The following is a 6,873-nucleotide window of genomic DNA, read 5'->3' as shown; positions in this document are numbered from 1 at the left end:
ATCATAATGTAGTAGCAAAAAAAAAAATGTAAAATAGTCAAGATATTGAGATATTATAAGGAAAAATTTCAAAGTCAACTGGTGTTCCAATCATACATACACGAGAAATGAAAAATGTGCACGGTCTGATATATAACGACAAGAAATGCGAGCTGCTAACCTTACCTTGCCGGGCACTTGCCAGGAAAAAATATGATAATCATCAGTAAGTAGTCACTTAGATAGAATTGCATAAGTGGTCATAAAATATGTAAGTTTATCTGGAAAAAATGTGCACGGTCTGATGTGTAACGACAAGAAAAGCGACCTGCTAACCTTACCTTGCCGGGCACTTGCCAGGAAAAAATATGATAATCATCAGTAAGTGTTCATATAAATATAATTGCATAAGTGGTCATATAAAATTAAGGAAATGGCATTACAGTGTGATAAATCATAAAGTATGTTCATTCAATAAAGGGTTTAACATTGGAGACATGGTGATTGCCCTTGCTTTTTCTGGTTCTCAAAGTTTCGACGTGTACTACATTGGGGTGAGGAATGCTGCGAATTCGATATGGACCTGCGTATAGAAGCTCAAATTTACTGCATCTACTCTTTCCTCTGTTGGATAAATAGTGTGTACGTACTAATATCTTTTGTCCTATGTGAAAATCACGGCATGTACAAACCTGTTTTTGCTGTCTCCTCCGGCGCTCTGCGGCACGTTTGATGTTGTTGAGCGCAATGTCAATTATTTCATGGTGGCGTAGTCGACGAGATGTAGGACTAGGATACTAGTTCTTTAATTTTGTTGGGTGGTTCAACATTTTTCAGTATAACAGTCGGAGATAACATAGTAGATTCATTTGGTATGGAGTTAATTACATCCTGGAATGAGAGTATGTGTGTGTCCCAATCAATATGTCTTTTATGGCAGTACGTTCTACCTAGTTTACCAATTTCTTTCATTAGTCGTTCACAAGGATTCGAAGAAGCGTGGTACCTGGATATATAGATCGGAGAAATGTTTCTTGCTCGTAACATACGTGTCCATATAGTAGATCGAAATTGCGATCCATTGTCGGAAATTACTTTCAATACATGCCCTACATGAAATAAAAAATGTTTTACAAATGCATTCGAAACATTGCGTAACGGAGTGAAGGTAACAAATTTCGAAGTGAGTTCAACAGCGACAAAGATGTAGCAAAAACCTCTATTAGTTCTGGGAATCGGACCAAAAATGTCTACAGCGGCCATGTGTCTCAATTTAACGGGTACAATAGGATGTAACGGAGGAATATGTGAAGTCGTGTCTGATTTAGCTTTCTGGCAGATTTTACATGACGCTAAAACTCGTCGAATACGTTTCTCCATGTTGGCAAAATAACAGTTCTGTCTCAGTATAAGAAAACATTTTCTGGCTCCATAATGTGCGTAACTTAAATGAGTATACCAAATTAATTTGTTAACAAGCTCGTCAGGAATACATAATAACCAATTGTTGCTGTCAGGGTGAGAGCGGCGAAACAGAATGTTATTGCGTACAGTGTAATGGTTTCTGATGGTAACATTATTCCTATCTTGCCAAAGGTGTTTAATTTCTTTCCACACGTTGTCTTTGCTCTGCTCCTGTGCTATGTCTCGTAATGATGCCGAAATAAAATTTTCGAATGCAACTTGTTGAATATACATGACGCTAGAATTTGCTTGGCAGAAGTTGGTTGCGATGTCTTGCTGATTGTTGCTGAGAGAACGGGATACATTTTGTGTACGGATATACGGAATAGTATAATGTTTAACTTTAAATGTGTCATGCTGTGTAGCTTGAAATTCATGTATAAAACCGGACATAGTACCAGGGAAGTTGTCAAAAACTGGAGCTTGCTGTAAAAGAATTTTGCGTAGCTCTGTACGTTCGTCGTCTGTATTTGCACTGCTTTGTTTTACTTTATCACAAATCATCTGCATAACGTCATAGTCAGCTTCGTCTGGTGTATTGCAATTGTGTACGTACGTATCTGTGAACAATGTGGAATGACAGTCTATGTTACGCGATGTAGAAATGACCTCTGTTCGATTAATTGCCTGTTCGTCTGCAGATAAAGCGTGCTGAAATTCTCAACCTAGTTGTACATTTTCATCCTTTAACATTAAATAGGAATTTTGAAAGTCAATAACTGCGTCGTGTTGTACCAGAAAATTCGTACCTAAAATAACGTCTGTTGTCAATAAGGGAACAATCCAAAAATTTGAGTGGAACGTATGCCCTGCAATACAAAATGATAAGTGTGTCTGTAATTTTACATCTACTCCTTTACCAGATACTGCTCCTTTTACTTTAGTTTTGCCTAATGGTAACGTAGGATAGGTATTCTCTTTGTTACATTCATTGAAGGTTTCTTCATTTATGACTGACATAGGTGATCCAGAATCGATTACTGCTGAAAATTTGGATGATCCAATCTTTACTTCAATGACAGGGTGGGAAATGGTTTTTTAAATGGTTTTTTAAATAACTGGTTTTTCCGGCAAAAGAGTGTCTCGAATGTCGTCAAAAGTAATAACATTTTCGTGAACAAGATTCTATGTATCAAAAGTAGTGCTTACGTTGCTGGAAGATTCATTCTGCACTGTATCTAGTCAAATTCTTTCTGACGTGCTGTTATTTACGGGAGGATGCTGTGGCATCTCGACTATTTGTACTGTTCTGTTATTTCTTCCTGACGTATTACGTTCGGGATGATATCTACTGTCTGGTTCATTCATGATAATCTGTTGTTGCGGTTGATTATGCTGCTGGTAAGACCGACTGTTATTAAACGTACGCTGAAAATTGTGCTCATTACTTTTACGTCTGTCATGATAGTCATTGCTATACGGCGCGTTGCGATAGGAATTGAAATGATGTGTCTTCTGTACATAGTGGTTTCCTTGTTGCTGTGCGTCACTATTTGGCGGAGTCGACGTTATACGTGTAGGCGGCGAAACATTAAAGCTTGGTTGACCTTGCACATTACATTGTTGGTTAGGTATGCTAACCGGCTAGTTTTGATGCTGTTGTAGGGAAAACCCTCTATTGTTGCCAAAATTTTTTTGCTGTTGCTGATAATTTTGACGATACTGACGATTAAAATTTTTGTCACTTATTAAAATTACGCTGGTAGTTGAAGAGCTGTTTTGATAGATATAAAGGATAGTAGAAGAGAAGGTAGCAGTGCAGAAAACTAAAGATGAAATAGCACTGCTACAGCTTGGGGCCCTGTGCACGCTACGGCACATATTCATCGAAGTGTAATGAATCCCCTGAGGTCTCTTACGCGCTGCAAATAAATTTTAGTTTCTGCGTTACAGGCGATGCCGGTGAAAATTCGAAAGCAAGTTGTTGTATCCAGTCCAAAGGGTGAATCTGTGTTCTGTCATTATTAAATACCTTAAATTTTCTCACGGATAGAAAGTGCATATTATCAAAATTATCGTCTCGGAATGTCTGAACAGGTTCAGGATTGTATGCTAATCTGTTTGTCTGTGACTGTTTGGAATCTAACTCACGTACTCTCTGTAAATTACCTAAATTATACTGACTGTGTGAGTGTGACAAATGTTCGGAATGTGGCGTATGCTGTGACGTGTTAGTGACTGAAACATTTTTCATTTCTGTCACTTTAAAACGTTCGTTAATTTGGCTGCTCTGTTGTTCAAATCTCTTATCGACTTCCGCATCCAGCGTGTGTGAAAGTTCTGCTGACATTAATTTAAACTCATCGCGTAACTGTGTTGCTTTTTCAGAACATTGTTCAGTGACTGTACTACTTTCATGTCTAAGTAATTTCGTTGTGGCTACACGTGTACTACTTAATTCTTGTGCAACAGATCTAATTTCTTCACTACTGTTCCTAGCACAAGCCTTAATTTCCTCACGTAATTGTTCTTTAGTATCATGATGTTGCACGGTAACGGCTGTAATCTGTTCACTAAGTTGTTTGTTCTGTTCGTTAAGGTTGTCACGTTTTTCATTCGACTGTTTGAAACTTTCATTAAGTTGTTTGTTCGATTCATTAAGTTGTTTATAATTGTTGCCTAGTTTTTCATTAAGTTGTTTGAAATTGTTGTTTAGTTTTTCATTCCACTGTTCGAGATTTTCATTACGTTGTTTGTACGATTCATTAAGTTGTTTGTACGATTCATTAAGTTGTTTGAAATGGTTATCTAGTATTTCATTCCGCTGTTTGAAACTTTCATTAATTAGTTGTTTGAAATTTTCGTTAAGTTGTAGCAATAATGCCATAACTCGATTCATGCCAAAATTAGCTGCTGTATTCTCTGTGCTGTTTAATGGCGTACCTGCAATTGTCACGTTTTGTGTACCGGTAACCATTTGGTCATTGTCTGATTCACAAAAAGGTTTGCCAATCGGATGTGCACTGTTGGTCACTACATCGGAATCAAATAAATTTGACGTGTTTTGTGTATATTGTTAACCTTCGTTAGAAACATTTATCTGTTCACTGCGTAAATTTTGCAAGTCAAGTGTGTCAAACTGGGCAGCGTTCATTGTAACGGAACGTGCCGCGTCATCAATTGCCGTTAAATTAAGTGTGGACATACTTGAATGTGTTTGCTCATCATTAGGGTTAAAGTCATTACTCGTGGTCGGTACGCACTGATTATCAGTAATTAGAGGATTATCGCTATTACACTGAGTATCGCAAGTATTATCGGTCAAATCATTCGAGTCGGCTATTTCACTCATTGCACCTCGCGACGTACTGTTAACAGTTTTTCGCGGCATTTTCACAAATCAAAATTAAGCACAAAATCAATCAAAGTCAAAGCAAAAATGGAACAAATACAATTACAACAAAGAGCAATAAATTGCCGATGACCTGTGAAATAAAGAGTGACAAGTTAGTAAATGCGTTGCGCCAGATGCAAATTACATTAAAAATTAAGTAAATAAGAGCAGATATATAACTAAATGCTTCTCAGAAATACACAAAAATACGATCCTGGCCGGTTGTCGCCAAGTGACCTCCCCACAATATAAAATAAATAATATGAATAATATCCTCATTTAGTGTAACCTCAAAACAGAAAATTTCCTTAACCTCTCAACGGTAAAAAATATAATTATGTCGTTCACATTCAGTGTAACGTCCCAACAAAATAATTTCAGTAACCTGGTAATAATACAATGTAACTAACCTCTCAATTAAATTGTCGCTCAGATATAACTTTTCAATAATTGACTGTGAATTTAACCTGGTAAATTTTGGACGTCAGCAGTGCTGCGTCATGGCCCTGGAAGATCATTCTGAATAAAAAAGAGAAAAATTCTTACCTCAATGAAGTCGCCGGATAACGCATATATATCTGCTCTTACAATAAATTTCTCCGGCACAGCCCTGTGCAATGCTGGCCGATAGATTTGTCATTTATGAAAGGAAACAACTGATTTTTCTTTTGCAATAATCAGGATGATCATGGATTGGAGAAATTAGTAAATTCTTTAAATTGAAATGAATGGTTGTTAAAAGTTCCTTTTTATGAGAAAGATTATTATTAGGAGATTTTAAAAACATTTACATGGGACTTGAGATGACAATACCACATATGCGCGAGGCTGCTTTTTACCTTATACTATAATGCTCAGGCCCGGCATCGCTGCACCACGACCGGCCCAGCCAACACGATACACCAGACCAGACTGCTCGCTAGCAACGACTTACTGCTACTGCTACACAGTTCCTACTGCAGTCAACACCGCTCTCTGGTCTGAGATTCTCTTATACCTTGCATATCGCAGGCAGCGCGTGAGCAATACATCGAAATTACATCTGCTCGGACCTCTTACAATGGTACTAGAGAGAGCTGTAGAAGGTAGATACTGTAGGGGAAGAAGGATGTTTGAAAACATCAAGCAAATATTGAGAACGTTAATTTCAAGTGTTGCTCTGATAATTCAACGACAACCTTTGAGAGACCATAGGGGGCACAAGGGGAATATACACTGATGAGTCAAAACATCACGACCGTCTGCTTAGTAAGTGTTGGATCATTTATCGATACCAGTGCAGCAGAGATTCAGCGTGGCTAGGATTCTGAAAGTCCTAGGTAAGTATAAGATACGACATACCTACAGAAAGGTGATACAATTCCAATAAATTATGGATCGATGGTTTTTGGGCGCAGTATTGGCGTTTAATCCATCCCAGGTTCCGTTCAGATTAGGCGAATTTCGTGGCCACGACATCAACTTCAGTTCATTGTTTTGGTCCCCAAGCCCCTGAAACGATTCTGCCCTCGTGACACGGACACTTATCCACGTGGGAGATCTCACCACCATCGCTGAAGACGTCAAGCGTGGACGGATGCAGGTCGTGATGGATCCCATGGAAGCCCAGGAGAGTGTCACTCACCAAGACCATGCATCCTTAGTGTGATGCTTGCTTCGATTAGCCGTTCGCCTGGATGACGACATATTTGAACACGATTTGATGTAACAAAAATGTGATTAATCCTACCAGGCGTCAAGTTTCCACTGATATAGGTCCAATCTTGACTGTCCAGTGCCCACTGCAATCTTGAGTTATTATGGTGTTGAATCAACATGAGAATTTGCATGGGTCGTCTGCTGAGTCCCGCGGTGTGATCCAAAAAACTTGTGCGTGACCCAGTTTTGTTTTCTGTCGTCAGTTCTGTCACAGGTCGCCGTCATTTCAGCTCTGGAGAGCAGGCAAGCCGCCGTCCTATAAGTTCTGTGATGAAGCGTGAACGTGCAACAACCTGTCACCTTCTCCTGGTTTCATCGTCCTTCAGCCACTTCCTATAATCCTTCACAACTGCACACGAAGAGTCGACTATCTTCACTGTCTCCGAGATGCCTGTCCG

Source organism: Schistocerca serialis, chromosome 2 (assembly GCF_023864345.2).
Source record: "Schistocerca serialis cubense isolate TAMUIC-IGC-003099 chromosome 2, iqSchSeri2.2, whole genome shotgun sequence".
In the NCBI taxonomy this organism is placed as follows: Eukaryota; Metazoa; Arthropoda; class Insecta; order Orthoptera; family Acrididae; genus Schistocerca; species Schistocerca serialis.
This window is presented reverse-complemented; position numbering follows the sequence as displayed.